At 46.3% G+C, this 19,702-nt stretch overlaps 1 protein-coding gene across 2 annotated transcripts in view; it reads right to left on the reverse strand.

The window, feature by feature from the left end:
* The window catches only part of LOC140719359 (beta-1,4-mannosyl-glycoprotein 4-beta-N-acetylglucosaminyltransferase-like), a 105,815-nt gene extending 95,430 nt beyond the window's left edge, over nt 1-10,385 (reverse strand). Inside the window, exon 1 of one of the 2 annotated variants that reach the window (XM_073033952.1) lies at nt 10,262-10,385. The gene's annotated coding sequence lies outside the window, so the exon portion shown is untranslated. Of the gene's footprint in view, nt 1-4,106; nt 4,582-10,261 lie in introns of those variants that run through there. The other variant, XM_073033948.1, reaches the window with a different exon arrangement.
* Between the last annotated feature and the right edge of the window lie 9,317 nt (nt 10,386-19,702).

Genomic DNA, 19,702 nt, shown 5'->3' on the forward strand with positions numbered 1-19,702 from the left:
ACCCTTACTAATCAAGATCATAGCAACCTCTGCTTTAAATATACCCAATGACTTTGCCTCCACAGTCATCTGTGCAATAAATTTAACAGATTCACCATCCTCTGGCTAAAGAAATTCCTCCTCATCTCTGTTCTAAAAGGACATCCTTCTTTTCTGAGGCCAAGTCTTCTGGTCCTAGACTTCCTTATGTGAAGTACAATACTACTTAAAAAATAATGTTATTTTTCAATTGCCTTTTTAAAATATTAATAATTTTTGCACAAGTTTTTGAAAATACCTCATTTATTTCGATCTCTTTTGTACTTTTATTCGTAGTAAAACAGTGAATACACATAAATAAGACAACAAGACCCATACTTTTCCCTTTAAAAAGTCCATAATTATTGTTACTAATTCACTAATCAATGATAATCTCTGCTCAAAGTTATTATGGCATTCAAGAGAATAGTTTTAGGTTATCGCCGCTTGGGGCGTACCCTCTCAAAAAAGGCTCACACCCTTGGACTAGGCTATTTCTTTCCTGTGTTTTGTTTCTTATAGTTAAAACAGGCCCCAGATTGTTCAACAGATCTATGGAAAGATTTAAAACTTGCCTTCTCACATATGACTGACTCAGTCACCCAAAGGAGAGCATTCAATCTCTGGCAGCCCTTTCAAGCAGTTACTTCAATTAACCTACCTCCTGATTCGCCTTCACTTTAAGAGACTGAAGAAATTCAGCACATATCCATTGGCTCATCAATTTTTTTTATATATACAGATTTGTCACAGAAAACATCCTATCAGGTTGTATCAAGGCAACTACTCCGGCCAAGGGCGCAAGAAACTGCACTGTTTCATGAATAATTACCTCCTTTCCATGGACTCTGTCTACACTTCTATCTCAGTTAAGCAGCCAACATAATCAAAGATCCCCACTTACCCCTCACATTGTCTCTTCTCCCCCTTTCCTATTGGATAGAAGATACAAAAGACCAAATGCACGTCCAATCCGACCCAAGAGCAGCTTCTATCCTGGACCTCAATGTATGATAAGATGGACTCTTAACCTCACAATCTACTTCCTCCTGGCCCTGGACTTTGTCCCTTTGCATTGGCCTCTCTCTGCTGCTCTTTATGCTGCATTGTGTTGTTGCGTTCCCTCAATGTGATGCTGGTCCCGTTGTCATGTCAAACAGATTTTTTTTTCACTGCAGCTGGTACATATGAAAATGAGAAAGTAATTCTCAGGACTGGAAAGGAAGGGGACAGTCCTGATGAAGTCCTGAAAAGAATGGGGCAGCCCCAATGATGGGTTTTAGCCCGAAACATCGACTGTTTATGCCCCTCCTTTGATGCAGCCTGACCTGCTAAGATTCTCTAGAATTTTGTGCGTGCTGCCCAAGATTTCCTGCGTCTGTGGAATCTCAGGTCTACCTTGCAAATTTCTCTTTCCAACAATTTCCTATTATATACATATATAGATGAATTCACAGATTTACAGATTCCAAGAACATTACAACGTGGTCTGTTTAAAAATATTCTTGATACCTTCTTGTCTTTTTGTCAATTACTTTAAAGCTCTGTCCTCTTGTCAACAATTCTTCTGGAAGCAGTTTCTTGCTTAGCCTTTCAAAACACTCCAGGACTTTGAAAATCACTCTTAAATTTCCCCTTAACCATCTCCACTCTGATAAGGACTAGCTGCATTACTGTGGGATTACTGCTCTCATCCGTGGCATGAATGTATTCCACCTGTTCTATAAGTAGATGGGTGCTTGGAGCAGGACGATGTCCCAGTGTTTTTCCTGGGGCCCCCAAGCGGTCCCCCAACTAGTAGTGAGATGCTGAAGATGTTCTATAGGTCAGTTGTGGAGAGCGCCCTCTTCTTTGTGGTGGCGTGTTGGGGAGGAAGCATTAAGAAGAGGGATGCCTCACGTCTTAATAAGCTGGTAAGGAAGGCGGGCTCTGTCGTGGGCAAAGTACTGGAGAGTTTAACATCGGTAGCTGAGCGAAGGGCGCTGAGTAGGCTACGGTCAATTATGGAAAACTCTGAACATCCTCTACATAGCACCATCCAGAGACAGAGAAGCAGTTTCAGCGACAGGTTACTATCGATGCAATGCTCCTCAGACAGGATGAAGAGGTCAATACTCCCCAATGCCATTAGGCTTTACAATTCTACCGCCAGGACTTAAGAACTTTTTAAAAGCTATTATTAATGCTTTTTGAGATAGTGATTTAGATGAATATCATATTTTTTACTGAGTTAAGTATTGTATGTAATTAGTTTTGCTACAACAAGTGTATGGGACATTGGAAAAAAAAGTTGAATTTCCCCCATGGGGATGAATAAAGTATCTATCTATCTATCTATTGATAATGGCTGGTATAACCCATCTTGTAAACACACTGCCCAGAAGGCAAACAACTACTGTAGTAAAATTTGCCAAGAAGAATCAGTCATAGATCAGACCATGATTGCCCATGTCATACGATGTGACACGGCACATGACGAACGATCCTGTATTAAATTTCACCTATCATTTCATCAGACCTTGCCCGTCCAAGATCAGTTAGCAATCACCTTTTTCCATACGAGTGAGAACATTACTTCGATTATTAAGATCCATCCACCTCTCCAGCCAAGTATCACTACAGTTTCCAAGCACTTGGGTAATTACTGACAAGAGTTGGCTTTAGATAGAGAGAAGTATTCACCTGCCACTCTAGGGACGATAGGTGGGCTTTTTATTATTGGTATAAGGCAGGCCCAACAATCACACAGTCTTAGCTCGAAATCTGGGAACTGCATCTCTCCAGAACTGGAACACAAAGCCCAGGAGACACACTTGCACCAAACACACCTTTTATTCATTGGGCAAGCTGGAGGCATTCCTAAAGACAGCAACTCATTCCAGGAGGAAGGGCAACAGCCATGGGAATAACATCAGGAAATATCCAACCATTAGACCATGCAGGGTGGGCGAGATGTTGAAATTGGCTGTAATCACCAATGGAGAGTCTCCTTGGACAGTTTGCTCACCTTGACCGAGTGAGAAACATACAAAGGCAGATGAGTTAGGGAAGGTGTGGTGGTTGGGTGGAGGAGAGAGGTGGTGGGAGTGAGGGGGGGGGGGGAGAGTAGATGGGAGTGGGGTGGAGAGTGAATGGGAATAGAGGAGGGGGAAGGGGGAGGGGGGTGAGGGAGGGGAAGAGGGTGAGATGGGTGGGGAAGAGGGTGAGATAGATGGGGGTCAGGGAACGGGGGGGTGAGGGAGGGGAAGAGGGTGAGGGAGGGGAAGAGGGTGAGATGGATGGGGAAGAGGGTGAGATGGATGGGGGTCAGGGAATGGAGGGGGAGGGGGAGGGGGTGAGGGTGAGGGAGGGGAAGAGGGTAGGGGTGAGGGAGGGGAAAAGGGTGAGGGGTGAGGGAGGGGAAGAGGGTGAGGGGTGAGGGAGGGGAAGAGGGTGAGGGGTGAGGGAGGGGAAGAGGGTGAGGGGTGAGGGAGGGGAAGAGGATGAGGGGGTGAAGGGGAAGAGGGTGAGATGGGTAAAGGGGGTGAGATGGGTGAAGGGGAAGAGGGTGAGATGGGTGGGGGTCAGGGAACGGAGGGGAAGAGGGTGAGGGAGGGGAAGAGGGTGAGGGGGGTGAGGGTGAGGGGGTGAGGGTGAGGGGGTGAGGGTGAGGGGGTGAGGGTGAGGGGGTGAGGGTGAGGGGGTGAGAGGGGTGAGAGGGGGGGAGGGTGAGGGAGGGTGAGGGGGTGAGGGAGGGGAAGGGGGTGAGGTGGGTGAAGAGGGTGAGGTGGGTGAAGAGGGTGAGGTGGGTGAAGAGGGTGAGATGGGTGAAAGGGAAGAGGGTGAGATAGGTGGGGGTCAGGGAACGGAGGAGAAGGTGTGGGGATATTGTTAGTGTGTGGCGGGAGAGGGAAAGGGGAAGTTGTCGGGCCCATGACCTGATGGCTGGTGCTCGGGCCGGATGACGATGTCGGTGCGGGGAGGAAGGGTGGGCTGGCCTGGTCGCCCCTACCGACGTGGATGTTCTTAGGCTCGGGACGTGCAGATGCCCGGGCCGGGGCCGGGGCCGGCGCGGGAATCCGCAGTAGCGCGTCTGCTCGGTCACTCACCCATCGCCCGCTGCCGCCGGCCCTCTCCGGCCCGGCTCCGTATCCACTCCAGTCCCCGGTGTCGGTCCGCAGCTTCTGCCGGCTCCGCCTCTCGCTGAGTCGGGCCGCAGCTCCCCGCCCCGCCGAGTGCGCAGGGAGGGCGAGAGCGAGAAAGAGACCCCCGCCCCTTAAAGGGCCCGTCCCCCTGCCGCACCGTCGCCCCTGCCCGTCGGCAGGACCTCAGACAGCTCTCCCACCGGCGGCACCGTCCTCCCCTCCGCCCGCCGCGCAGCACAGCACAGCGCCGGCCGGGTCTGATGGCGGCTGTGGAGGGAGCAGGTTGCAATAACCTTGCAGATGGTTCCTTCTGCTATCTCACAGGAAAGCCGAGGCAATCGAAAAGTGTTGACTTAATAACTGATATTCTCACTTCCTCGTGGAGTGACGAGTGCGGTCACGAAGCCTTCGTGCGGCACAGTGAGTACAACGGTCAGAGGAGTGGGGTGCAAAGTTAAAGCGTCAGGCAACTGAAAAGCGGTCACCGTTATGTATGTAATTTCTCCAGTATAGAGAGCGCATCGTGAACATCAGATGCAATGCACCAAACTGTTTTTTAAAAAAAACTGCCAACGAGACACTGCTTCGCGGGGAAGTTCTGTTTGGGGCCCTGAACACTGGGAAGGGGGGGGGGGGGGGGAAGAAAAAGGTTCAAAGTTTTTCATCTCCTGTGGTTTCTGGAGAAGGAGAGTGAATGTTAGGGACGACTGAAGGGGGAAACAGGGAATTGCCGAAAGGCGTGTCTAGTGTTGTCTCCACCTCGGAAGCGGCCGAAACTCCAGAGTGTGGCGGCTGGTGGTGTGGAGAGTTTACCAAGGGAAACTATCCTTACGCAGGTGGTGGAGGTTTGGAGTGAGGAGAGGAGTGTCGCCACTAATGTAGTCAAAGAGGGAAACCACCGTTGAGGAAACACGAAGACAGATAAACTGCAGATGCTGGAATTTAACAGCAAAAGCTGGAGGAAGTTTGCGGATCTGACAGCAATTGTGGAGCATCTATTTTTATTCTCCCCCCCCCCCCCCCATCTTCCGTAGTTCAAGGAGGGGCATGCACACACATGGGCCCCTAGCTGTGTCTGCCTTTTGCTGAGTTACACGGAAGTGTTCTTGTTCCGAGCCTGTCCTGACACAACATCAACCCCCAACCTCCACCAGCAAAGCATGTCGACCTACAGAAATCATCAAGGCATCACCTTTGTCCTCTCACTCATCTGGACCATCTCAGAAAGTTTTTCTGGATCTCAGTGCGCCCGGCTCAGGAAACAGATTGCCACTGACATCTTTTATAATCCCACCAGACTGCAATTCTCATCCCACACAAACTCACCTGTCTATCCAGTTGCCTTCACCGTTCACTTTTCCTATGTCACCTCACCACGCCCTCGTACTGGCAGTCTCAAAGGTTCAAAGTAAACTTACTTCCAGCTTGGTGCTATTGCCAAAATCAAGCAGTTTCTCTCTTTCAAAGATCTCGAGAAAGTCATCCACGCCCTTATATCCTCCCGCTTGGACTACTCCAACTCCCTGTATACTGGGATTAGTCGGTCGTCCCTGTCGCAGCCAGGCTCCTGACAGGTGCCCGGAAGAGGGACCATATTACTCCTATCCTGGCCTCCAGTACGGTTCAGAATTGATTTTTAGATTCTCCTGTTTGTTTATAAAACCCTAAATGGGCTGCCCCCCCCCCCTTATATCACAGACCTTCTAACCCCTTATTCTACTTCCTGGTCCCTCAGATTGGCTGACTTGGGGCTCCTGGCTGTCCCGCGATCTAAACTTAAGTTCAGGGGTGACCACGCCTTTGCTGTTGCAGCCCCTAGACTGTGGAACAGCATTCCCCTTCCTATCAGATCTGCCCCCTCCATCGACTCTTTTAAATCCAGGTTCAAAACTTACTTTTATTCACTAGCGTTTGAATCCTCCTGCTATGGCTGATTTTTGGCGTGTGCCCAGGCCCTTGTGTTGTTTCTGTAGTGCCTATAAGCTGTTTGCCTTGCTGGTTATGTCTGTTTTTTGTATTTGTGATTTTAGCTCCCTGCTCTGATCTGTACAGCACTTTGGTCAACGTGGGTTGTTTTTAAATGCGCTATATAAATAAATTTGACTTGACTTATTATCAAAGTACCATATCATAGCACCATCCTCTACATAGCACCATCCAGAGACAGAGAAGCAGTTTCAGCGACAGGTTACTATCGATGCAATGCTCCTCAGACAGGATGAAGAGGTCAATACTCCCCAATGCCATTAGGCTTTACAATTCAACCGCCAGGACTTAAGAACTTTTTAAAAGCTATTATTAATGCTTTTTGAGATAGTGATTTAGATGCATATCATATTTTTTACTGAGTTAAGTATTGTATGTAATTAGTTTTGCTACAACAAGTGTATGGGACATTGGAAAAAAAGTTGAATTTCCCCATGGGGATGAATAAAGTATCTATCTATCTATGCACTCAGTGGCCACTTTATTAGGTACACCTGCTCGTTAGTATCAGCCAGTCATGTGGCAGCAACTCAATGTATCAAAGCATGCAGACATGGTCAAGAGGTTCAGTTGTTGTTCAGATCAAACATCAGAATGGGGGGGGGACGTAATCTAAGTGACTGTGACTGTGAAATGATCGTTGGTGCCAGATGGGGTGGTTTCAGTATCTCAGAAATTGTTGACCTTCAGGGATTTTCACACACAACAGCCTCTAAAGTTTACAGAGAATAAAACATCTAGGGAGTGTCAGTTCCGAGAGCAAAAATGCCTTGTCAACGAGAACAGCCAGACTGGTTCAACCTAACAGGAAGGCGGCAGTAACTTAAATAACCACACTTTAAAGCAGTGGTGTGCAGAAGAGCATCTCTGAACACACAACACATTGAACCTTAAAGTGAATGGGCTACAGCAGCAGAAGACCATGAACATATACTCAGTAGCCACTTTATTATGCATCTTGAAATTCATTTTCTTGCAGGCATGTGCAGGAAAATAAACAAAATTTATGAAAAATGTATTAACTACGACTGGCAAACAAAGACAAACTGTGCAAATGAAAAAATACTGAGAACGCAAGTTCTGAAGAGTCCTTGAAAGCGAGTCTATAGGTCATAGAATCAATTCAAAGTAGTGGTGATTGAAGTTATCTACGCCAGTTCAGGAGCCTGATGGTTGTAGGCTAATAACTGCTCGAAGCTGGAGGTGTGGGACCTAAGGCTCCTGTACCTCCGACCTTTTGGCAGCAGCGAAAAATGAGCACGTAAAAAGCAAGTGTAAGACAGAGAGATGATGGGTGAAACTAGGACTAGGGGGCATAATCTTTAAATAAGGGGATGCCGTTCCAGGACTGAGATGCGGAGAAATTTCTTCACTCAGAGGGTAGTGGGGCTGTGGAATTTACTGCCCCAGAGAGCTGTGGAAGCTACTACACTCAATAAATTCAAAACGGAGATAGACATTTTCCTGGATAAAAATGGCATTAGGGGATACGGTGAGCGAGCAGGTAAGTGGACATGAGGCTAGGTTTAGATCAGCCATGTGATCTCCTGGACCAGTTTTCGATAGCCTGGATGGGTCGGAGAGGAATTTTCCAGATTTTTTCTCCTCAATTGGCAACTCGGTTTCTTCCCCCCGGGTGATCACATGGGTTTGGGCGGGATGAATAATAAAATAAAATGGGCGGCATGGTGCCCTGTTGGTTGGCACTATTGCCTTGTAGGATTCGGTGAAAACTAGAGTTAAGATTGGATCAGCCATGATCTTGTTGAATGGCGGAGCAGGCTTGAGGGGCCGATTGGCCTACTCCTGCTCCTATCTCTTATGTTCTTATGTTAAGGTGTAAAATTCAAGAAAAAACATAACATTGCTTGCAAAGAGACTCATTCAGTCTAAGCCAATGTGCAGGACTGGGCAGGGGGAATGGAGTCCAATGGCAGTTTAAATGGGGAGAAATTAAAACTGGGGAGCAGGAATTGAATTTCTGGTAAGGACAAAAGCTAACAGCTGTGACATTTGTGATATTCCACCGGAAAAAAATGACTGCTTCCGAGGTGTTAGCTACAGATCAGCAGTGATGAGGTGGAAGATTGTTTGTGAAACTTTACATCAAGCTTCCCAAAAGATGCAGCTTTTTAAGGAGATTTACTAAGCAATCCTCCAAAAGGACAACTTGTCGTGGTTTGGAGGTCTGCTTACCTCAATGACTCGGAGAGCCATGTTGGCTGGAGTCAGGGCTTTACGCTTTGGCCCTTGGTAGGGTCACCCATGCCAAACAGGTCAAAGGGTAGAGTGGTCCACCGCTCAGCGCTGACAACTCCGACTGGCAAACCCAAATTGTTATGGAAACAGCAATGGAGATTCCTTCTACATCCGAGTGTGATGTATTCCCGAGCCTCCACCCGGGACTTGTGTGACTGAAAGTCGTGAAAACTGAGGGGAAGTGACTTACACCATGAAGGAAGCCCTGAACACCGCCAGAGATTGAGGAGCTTAATTGTTGCCCTAAGCTCCAGGAAATACATAAGAAATATGAGGCAGCTGGGACAATGTGTGGGAGTAACCATTGCTGGAGCTTTTCTGCTTTGGATTGTTCTGTTATCTATTGAAAATTGCTTGTTGTACAAGTCACTTGAGCACACAATAGAGATTTGAAGAGTTAATCTTTTGAAGGCTGATTATTCATAGAAAAACAATTCATGGTTGTAGACTGGAATGGCTGTGTTGACCTTCAGGAATTATGATTATAATGCCTCATTGTGGCTGATGTCTACCCAGGCTGCTTGGAAATGGGAGGGAGCACACTGGCTACATTTCAGATGCCAGAGCTTTCAGGAACTGGACATTGCTGCCTAGGCTGCCATTTACTGACAGTTGCTTCAGAATCCTTTGAGACAAGAGGCACACCTCGATTGGTTAGAAAGCTCAGTGGGCTTCATTCAATCTTATGGACTGACATCTGTGTGGATTCACAGGCACAGAGTAGGTGTGATCCTAAAACCTTCAGAGAAAAGTACAAGAAAACACTCCCCCCCCCCCCCCCACACAGGACTCAATGTACAATATGTACAAACCACAGTCGCCGAAGTGGTGCCTCTGTGATTCTTGGCCAATGCTGTATTTGAGACAGATGAAATATTGATCTATTAAAATACTTATAAATCCAAGCCATACATGAGGAACTATTCTGAAAATCCTTAAACATTATCCATGCTGGCCAGCCTGCAGTCCGCCCCTGCGAGGCAACAAAGTGCATCTCCAGAGAAAGATCTCCAAAATCTAGAACTCAAATGGGGTTACTCTGCCCCCAGCTAATCAGCCATATACAACGGTTGGGGCAGAGGCAGAGAGCAGCCTCTAAAAATTCTATTCTGAATGATCAGATTGCAAGATTTCATGCACAAAGCAGCAGCATTTTACACTCATAGGCTCATCTCAGGTTAATCTAAATGGGAATGAGACTTAAATAACCATTTGGTCAATAAAAACACAAAATGCTGGCAGAACTCAGCAGGCCAGACAGCATCTATGGGAGGAGGTAGTGACGACTTTTCGGGCTGAAACCCTTTATCAGGAGTGTTCACCACTTCACCAAATCTGCCAAAACTGTTCATCTTCTGAGGTCATCCTGATAACCGTGACTTAGCTCCAGGTAGTGAACAGAGCTTGTGGAGTTTTTTTTTGTCCTAGGACTGAGACTAGTTATCTTCTTCAGCTGCTCCCCTCGCTCCTCTCCTTCCAGAAGAGACCCCCTCTGGCTCTCACCTTAAACTTTCTCCTATCTTCCGCTACATCCTCTTGCAGCTCACCTAGTCCACCTCTCATTGCACCGACTCTATTCTTGTCGATACGCTGACATCCAACTAACATTTACAAACCACACATTCTACTACTTTGACGGAATCTCCTAAATGTATGTTTACTACCAAGGAGGACAAGGTCAGCAGGTGTAATGGGAACATATTTACCTACAGGCTCCCTTCCAAGTCACACAGAGTCTTGTTAAGAGAACACTCAGCCCCTTAAGCCTGCTCCACCATTCAATATCATGAATCATCTACCCAAGGTCTTATCTGTTCTTCCTTGCTAGTTCCTTCACAGCCCTTAATTCCCTGATCCTTCACAAATGTACTTACTTGTGTGTGGAATCCCTCCATGATCCAGCCTTCCACGTCTCGCAAGATTCCTACACACCACCAGCTCTGTACCTCATGCAGAAAAGATCTCCAGGACATAATTTACATGAAAGCATTGGCCACGGACTGTATCCTAGGGTACCGATGACCTGCTCTCTGCCAACGCCGCAGGCACTGCTGCCTACAGATCCTGCTGCAAAACATTTCACATTCCTTGTTGCTGACAACATAGAAAATCAATCACCCCATTGAGTTTCACGCTCAGAGTAATGCCATTGTTTCAGAGGGAGGGAACGGTGGAAGAAGCAGGGAGTTAAATTGCAAAGAGGTGGGGAGCTGGAGAAGATAATGGGAATGTCAATCTCAGGGTGAGGCCAGGCCAGAACAGGTTGTTAATGGGGTCGATTAGAAGGTGACAGATGTTTGACCAGCGAGTGCCAACAGAGAGGGAAAAAACTCAGCCAACCTCGCAGATGAACGACTTACAACACAAATGGACAATTGCGATGCAGATACCTGCCCCTACACCTCCTCCCTCATTACTGTTCAGTCCTTCCAGGTGAGGCAACACTTCACCTACGAGTCTGATGGGGTCAGCTCTATCTGGTGCTCCCAGCGTGGCCTCCTGTACATTGGCGGGATCCAATGTAGATTGGGAGACCGCTTCATTGAGTGCCTACGCTCCGCGAGAAAAAGCGGGATTTCCCAGAGGCCATCCATTTTAATTATACTTCCCATTTATATTCAGATATGTCTATCCATGGCCTCCTCCACTGTCGTGATGAGGCCACACTCAGGTTGGAGGAGCAACACCTTATATTCCGTCTGGGTAGCCTCCAACCCGATGGCATGAATATCAATTTCTCGAATTCCCAGTAAATGCTCCCTCCTCTCCTTCACCATTCCTGTTTCCCTCTCACACCTTATCCCCTTACCTGCCCATCACCTCCCTCTGGTGCCCTCTTCCTTCCCTTTCTTCCATGGCTTCTATCCTCTCCTATCAGATTCTCCCTCCTCCAGCTTTTTATCTCTTTCACCAATCTACTTCCCAGCTCTTTTGTTCGCACCTCCTCCTCTTGGTTTCACCCTATCACCCACCACCTTGTACTTCTTCCTCCCCTCCCACCTTCTCACTCTTGACTTCTCCCCTTCCTTTCCAGTCATGAAGGTCTCAGCCCAAAACATCGACTGTTTACTGTTTTCCACAGAGGCTGCCTGACCTGCTGAGTTTCTCCAACATTTTGTGAGGGTGTTGCTTTGGATTTCCAGCATCTGCCGATTTGCTCGGAGAATGTGACATTGAATTCTGGAAGGCAGTGACGTGCACAGACGGAAGCTGAGTTGCTGTTCCTCAAGCCGGCACTGGGCCCTGCTCTAACAGTGCAAGAGACCAGAGACCCATAGGTCAGAGTGGAGTGGGAGATGGATGTGTCTCAACCAACCTGAACAGTCATAGGGCACAGAAACTGGTGTTGTTAGGCCCATTATGTCCATGTCAACCATTTAGTACCCTTGTGTACTAATCCTGTTTACCTCCGCTAGATCCATACTGTAAATTCCATAGCATTTCAAGTTCTCATCGAGATACTTCTTAAATGTTGCAAGAGTTCAAACCAAACCTTGTTATATTTTACTCCCTCCTAACAGCTTCTCCTTTGGCTCAGTGTCAATTTTCGTGTGGTTTACTTAAGGAGTGCCTGAGGGAGATTGTTTAATGTGAAATGAGCTGCATAAACGTTAGTTGCTATAAATCCTTGTACAACCTGGGGAACTTATCCATTTTACACTAATCAGGCTATTAAGTTTCAGCAAGGTCTTCTCACTTTAAACCTGCTCCTGGTGAGGACCATCAGAGACGTGCCGAGGTGCTTCATCCTTTTGAGAGAGAACCTATGGCACGTCGGTGAACAGTGTTTGTTTATGGACTCCAGATTATGGTTTCCTTGGGGGCTTTGCTAATGCTTACATGACGTGGTGGGGGGTTGCGGGAGGTTTGATGCTTTCCTGCAGCTTGCCTGTGGGAGGGGGCTTTGGGGGGTTCTAATGCTTTCCTGTCATTCATTCTTCAGGGGATTTTTTTGTTTCGTGGATGTCTGTGAAGAGTAAGAATTGCAGGTTGTATACTGTATACATTCTCTGGTATTAAGTGGAACCTTTGAAGTAGAGGCACTGGTGTGGTCTGTAGGCCACAGAGAGAAGCTCTCAAGCATTTCTACATCAGCACCATTGATACAGACAAGGGCATGTACTCTGCCCCACTTCCTAATGTCAAAGACCAACTCTTTTGTTTTGAGGGACAGGTTGTTATCTTGACATCGTGCCACTGGGCTCTCTCCTTCCTTCCTTTACTCCATCACGTTGCTCTTTGACTACTGGCCCATTATGGTGGTGTCACCTGCAAAGTTGTGGATGGAGCCTGGCCATACATTCTTGAGTGCCTGGACAGTAAATTAAAGGGCTGTGGATTCAGCCTGGTGGAGCACCAGTGTTGAGGGTAATCGTGGTGCAGGTGGTGCTGACTTTGGCCTGTTGGTCAGATTCAGATTTATTTATGTACATCTGAACAGTGAAATGTGTTGCCTGCGTTAACAACCAACATGTCTGGGAAAGTGCGGGGGCAGGGGGGTAGCCTGCAAGTGTCCCCACACAATACAGCACCAACATAGCATGGCCTCAATGTTCAGCACAACACAGGGGGCAACAACAACAGAATGAAACTAAACAATGACAAAACAGGCCCCTTTCTCACCCTTTCATCCCCTTACACCTCCAACCTCAAGACAGTCTGCCTCTGGACCTCCAGTCCTTGATCCTGGTCTCTCTATCTCACAGATATCAGGACTCCAACCTCCAGTCTTTGGTCTGGACACCCAGACCTGCAGTCATCAGACCTCCAACCTTCAAGTTAACCCAGACTTGCCTTCTACCTCTGACTTCAGACTTCACTCTTCTGGGCTTTCTACCTCCTGAAACGCCAAACTCTTGACTTTGCTGACCTCTAGGTACCAAGCCCTCAGGACTCGCCAATCACAGCATATTGACCTTTGGGCCTCAACTGCAGGACTGGCCAGTCACCTGGGTTTGACATTCAGCAAGTCATGATCCAGTTGCAGAGGGAGATGTTGATCCAAGATCTAGGAGTTTGGGGATAAGCTTGTATGGAGTTGTGGTATTGGAGTCAAAGCTGTAGTCAATAATTACAAGTCTGAGATAGGTGTCCTTGTATTCCAGATGTTCCAGAAGTGGCATCTACTGGACAAGAAGGCAATGGTGCTGATCTAAATTTGATCACCCTGTTCCCGGGTGCCCTGCCCTCGATCACTTTGTCAATAGACAATAGGTGCAAGAGTAGGCCATTCGGCCCTTCAAGCCTGCACCACCATTCAATGTGATCATGGCTGATCATCCACAATCAGTACCACAATCAATCCACAATCATTGTTTCTGTTCATCACAGCACCATCCAGACTCTGGCACAGGCTATTTCTCAGGGCAGATAGCCATTTGCTGACATGGCTAACTCTGGTGCAGACAGAAGAGCCAGGAATTGGATTACCAGTCACAGGGTCTGGAGATATGGTTTCAGAATGGAGATACTGCAAGACTGCCCTAACCACCAGACCTTGGAGCTGGCTTGGTGGAGCTGCGGGGAGACTGTGGAATTATCAGGAATCAAGAACCACATGGAGATAGAAGTTGGAATGTTCACAGGTGTACAGTACCCACGGACATAGTATCTATGGAATGCTCTGCCTCAGAAGGCAGTGGAGACCAATTCTCTGGATGCTTTCAAGAAAGAGTTAGATAGAGCTCTTAAAGACAGCGGAGTCAAGGAACATGGGGAGAAGGCAGGAACGGGATACTGATTGTGGATGATCAGCCATGATCACATTGAATGGTGGTGCAGGCTTGAAGGGCCGAATGGTCTACTCTTGCACCTAAATTGACAAGGTGATTGAGGGCAGGGCACCCGGGAACAGGGTGATCAAATTTAGATCAGCACCATTTTCTCGTTCCAACCCCACATTCCCACAATGTCCAAAGGCCCGGATATTGATTCACTTTCTGGGGCAGAGCGATTCAAAGGTTCATCACCCTCTGAGCAACGACACCTTTCCTGCTGTCAGTTGTAAGTGGATCCACCCATCCACTATACACACAGTTCACCCATCTACTCCTCCATCTGGTTCTGGTTCCATTGCCCATTCACCTCCCCCTCACGGTGCACATTGTAGAAGGGTACAGAACAGGAACAGGCCCTTCAGCCCATGATGTTAATGCTGAGCATGGTGCCAAATTAAAACAAATCCTTACTGCCTGCAGATGATCCATTTATCAGGTTCTGGTACTGGTAAACCATGTTTATCTCCCTTCAGCAGCTGTCTACAAACTTCATCCTCCCTCCCTCCCAAAGGCCACCGCCTCCCAATTGCACCCCCTTCTTCTTCCCGACACTACCTGCCTTGTCATCTTTCACCCCTCCTTAGTCCACCGATCACCTCAGAGTCCTGTCTTATCACCACCCTCTCCACACTCAGTCCTAATGCAGGGCTTCGACATGGAACGTCAACAATTCCTTCCCTCCCAGAGATGCTGCTCAAACTGCTGAGTTCCTCCAGTGGATTGCCTGCTGACTTTAAATATTAAAATCCAAATCACTTGCATGGATACTGTGCAAAGCGAGGGATTTAGAACAGAACCTTGCAAACACTAAAATTCCCCGTAACCTTTGCTTTCCCCCACTGAGCCAATTTATAATGCAATCTGCCACTTTGCAACCCCGAGTTTTAACCTTCCTGATCGATCTGCTATGAAGGACTTTGTCTACACAGATTTTAGCAAGGTGCTTGATAATGTCAAAAGCTCTCCTGTTATCAACCTTCCTCTTCACCTACACAAAATTTTCAATTAAGTTTCTAAAGTATGATCTTCTGTTTACAATCCAGAGAAGCATGAAGCCTTTGGGGAGGGAAAACGCAGAGAAGGACAGCAGTAAGTGGTGGAATATGGACAAAATTAGAGGATCCTGAAGAAGGGTCCCAGCCTGAAATGTCAACAGTTTACTCTTTTCCATAGATGCTGCCTGACCTGCTGAGTTCCTCCAGCATTTTATGTGTGTTGCTTAAGGAATATCTATCTTATTGGTTAAGACAGACAATAAAGGTAAGGTGGTCACATTAAATAAACTCTTGTTTCTACAGCTAGAGCAATGCTGATAGTTACGTCTATTTTACAGGAAATTTTATTACTTATTGGAGCATGGACAGGTAATTTAAGGATATTACCAGGTCGGACAATTTTAGTTCTGAGGAAACACAAGATAATCTGGAGTGTTTTTTTTTGGATGAAGTTCTGAGACTGGCATAGTAAGCAGAAAGAGCACAACTGCTCAATAGAATGGAGGGCATATGGCTACAGGGACACCATTCAAGAACTTGATAAAACACCACAGGAGATTGGCCCAAAAACAAGTTAGACCCAAGGGAATTTGGTGAATTGAATTTTAAACTGGCTTGGTGATAGAAGGCAAAGGGTGGTGGAGGTGGTTTGGTTTTGTGATTGGAAAGAACCTGTCCTTAGATACTTCCTATGTTACATACATTAACAAACATGAATGTCAATGTACAAGGAATGACTAGCAAATTCACAGATAAAAGTTTGTAACTAGGAAGCTAGCAATTGACCACAGAATCTAAATTGGCAAGTTAGTAAGTTGGGCAGAGAAATGGCAGATGGAAATTAATCTGGAAGATGTGAGGTGATGCATCTTGGAAGGATTAACAAGAGCAGGACATGTGCTGCGAATGGTGGGCTAATATTGATCTTGCAAAGGTCAACATCATTAGATAGGACCTGGTAATCTGGACTGGGAGCAAATACTCAAAGGTAAATCTACATTCAATAAGGGGGAGTAATTTAAACATGAAATAGTGAGAGATCAGGGCCAATGTGTTCCCATGAAGAAGAAAGGTAAGGACAGCAAGTCCATGGAAATTGGATATCAATGGTTGGATAAAGGAAGGAAGTGAGGCATATAGCAGATACAGAGAACTGGAAATGTGAGGTCTTTCAAGAGTGTAAGTAGTTTAGGATAACTGACAGAACATTAGCAGGGCAGAGAAGGGGCACAGAATATTTGAAGGAGCAGGCTAAGGAAAACTCCTAAACATTTTTATATAAGTACATTAATGACAAAGATAAAGTCCATTCGGGATGAATCTGTGAACGGAATTAAGGGAAGTAGATGAGATTTTGAATTGATACTCTTCACCCGTATTCACTGTAGAGAGGCCATTGTAGTTAGACAACTTGATGGATTAGTCCAGTGTAAGTCTAGAATGTTATTAAATGTGGCTTAGTGGAGTTATAGGTGAATAAATCCTGACCAGGTTGCCGTGGGAGGCTAAGTCAGAGAATACTGTCATGGAATTTAAACTCAGTTGACCTGGAGGAGAGCATATGCATTAACTTTATACAAGAACAGAAGGTGGGGTAACCTACGTAGATACAGAGGAGCCGGTCTGATGTCAATGGTAAGGACAGGTTTAAAGTACACTTGGAAATACAATGATTAATCAAAGACACTCATGTGATTTTGTTAAGGTATGTCAGTAAGTTTGCAGGTGTCAATATTGATAATGAGGAGAGTAGTCTTAGGCTGCAAGTTATACTAACGAGTTAGCAACGTGAGTTTGCACTTCAGTAGGACCAACCACGGTAGGTCTTATGTAGTGAACAGGGAGGGCACTGAGGAGTGAGGTAGAACAAAGGGATCTGGGAATACAAGTCCATAATTCATTGAAAGTGATGTCACAGGTGGAATAGGGTCATAAAGAAAGCTTTTGGTATATTGGCCTTCATAAATCAAAGTACAGTATTGAGTACAGGAGATGGGATGTCATGTGCAAGTTGTATAAGACATTGGTGAGGCGTAGTTTGGAGTATTGTGTGCAGCTTTGGTCACCAACCTGTGGGAAAGATGTAAATAAGGTTGAAAGATTGAATAGATTAGGACTTTATTCATTTGGATGTAGAAGATTGAGAGGAGACTTGATAGAGATATACAAAATTAAGAGGGGTATAGATAGGGTAAATGCAAACAGGCTTTTTCCACTGAGGTTGGGTGGGACTACAACCAGAGGTCATGGGTTAAGGGTGAAAGGTGTAAAGTTTAGGGGGAACATGAGGGGAAACCGCTTCACTCAGAGGTCTGTGAGAATGTGGAATGAGCTGCCAGCACAAGTGGTGCATACAAGCTTGATTTCAATGTTTAAGTGAAGTTTGGATAGGTAGGGGTATGGAGGGCTATGGTCCCAGTGCAGGTTGATGAGAGTAGGCAGTTTAGATGGTTCTGGCATGGACTGGATGGGCTGAAGGGCCTGTTTCTGTGCGGCACTTTTCTATGACTCTAAACTGGGCAGAGTAATGGCAGGTTGAATTTAATCTGAGTAATTGTAAAGTGATGCATTTTGGGAGGACCAGTAAGGGTAGAACATACACAGTGAATGGCCGGAGACACTGAAGAACAAACAGACCTCAGTGTATCTATCTTAGGATCCCATTTCAGCCTTCGATAGCCAGGGCAAACAATACAAGAGCATGAAGATCATAATACAGCTTTATATAACTATTCTTTGGCCACATTTGGCGAACTGTGTGTACTTCTGGTCACCACTACAGGAAATACAGTGTATGGTTGCATTAGAGGGGGTGCAGAGATCTATCATGACATAACATGAGATGAAGTGTTTTACTTGTGTTTTATTTTTTTTCCTTGGATCAGAGGAGGCTAAGGGACAGGGGTGGGAATTATTTGAGATATACACTACTATGAGGTGCATGAACAGAAGTGAGAATAGAGAGGGGCATAGAGTGCGAGTACCCTTTCCTCAAGGCACAAGTGTCTAAAACAGGAAAGCATTGGTTTAGGGTAAGGACCAAGAAGGAAAGAGGGGAATCATGAAGAAATTTGCAAATTGGAATACACAGGAAGTTAGGTAATCTCACAAGTAGGGCGATGGAGTGGAATAGTGGACAGAGCTGTAGTACTTGTGTTCAACACATGGTGTGAGTGGAATTTGCACGTTCTGTGATCACATGGGCTTTCTCTGGGTGCTCCATTCCCAGCCATACCCCAAAGACGTGCTGGTAAATTGAATAGCTGCTGTAAGTTACCCCAAATGCAGAACATACAAATTCCACAGTCAGCGCCTGAGGTCTGGGTGCAAGTGGGGGCCTGTTACTGTGAGGTAACAGCAGCAACTTGTTGTGCCACCATGCAGCCCAATCTCAAAGTCAAAGTGAAAGTCAGTTTGATGAGGTGGTGAGAGAAACCTTCATATTTCTGTGCCAAGTGAGAAATGAAAAATGCACTGAGAATGTCAGAAGGTGACTAATGTTGTGAATAACTCTGATATCTCGATCAATTAATGCCTCTATTCCCTTAATGTCCTGAAATCAATCAATCTCTGCTCTGAATGAACTTGGTGACTGAGCCTTCACAGTCCTCCAGAGGAATAAATGCCAAAAATTCTCCACTCTCAGACTGAAGAACTGTCTCACCTGACTGTTAATTGGTCCTCTGTTATTCTGAGCCCATAGCCCCTGGTTCTTCAGTTCTCAGCCACGGGAAACATCCTCCCTGCATCCTGCTTCTCCAGCTCTACAGCTTCAATGAGATCACTTCACTTTCTTCTGAATGCTAGAGAATCTCTCCACAGCGCAAACCCACCATCTCAGGATTCAGACTACTGAGTACTTGCAGCACTTCCTGTGTGGTAGTATATCCTCATTAAAGGTAAGCAGACCAGATTTGTACAGAATACTGTTACGAACCCCGTAACTGGGTCACTTACCAGCAAAGATGGAGACGTCCATTGAAGTCTGATGATACTATTTTTAACAGTATTAGTAAAAATACACAAAAATAATATCAATGCAAATATACAGATAACATACGTCATCAATACTAAATCTAGAAGTGCGGGTATAATGATAATCAATAAGATATAAGCTCTATCGTTGTCTAGGGGATAATGTATTGTCCGAGGGAAATATAAAGTTCACTCAGTTCATGCAGGCTGCAGCCTTTGGGGACCGCTGGGTTGCAATGGTTGGAGGGAGAGAGAGAGAGATTTGGGAGAAAAACTTGCCGACTTTCCTTTTATGATTTCGATCCGTCGGAGTCTCGTTGGTGTGGCCGTTCACTTGTGGCCTCTCCTTTAGCTAAGCCGTTCTTCCGTGATGAGCCCGCCACCCTGGCAAGGGAGGACGCACACGAGCCCCCACTGGCTGTCGCTATTAAACGCTGTCACGGGATCTCTAGCGTTTCTCCTGGTGCGTCTAAAGGGGTTATTCCCCAGACCCTCTTTTATCCTTACTCACGGGGTCTCAGATGTCAATCAGGTTGGGATGATGCAATCCCTCAACCAGCCCACTCTG

This window comes from Hemitrygon akajei, chromosome 31 (genome assembly GCF_048418815.1).
Source record: "Hemitrygon akajei chromosome 31, sHemAka1.3, whole genome shotgun sequence".
In the NCBI taxonomy this organism is placed as follows: domain Eukaryota; kingdom Metazoa; phylum Chordata; class Chondrichthyes; order Myliobatiformes; family Dasyatidae; genus Hemitrygon; species Hemitrygon akajei.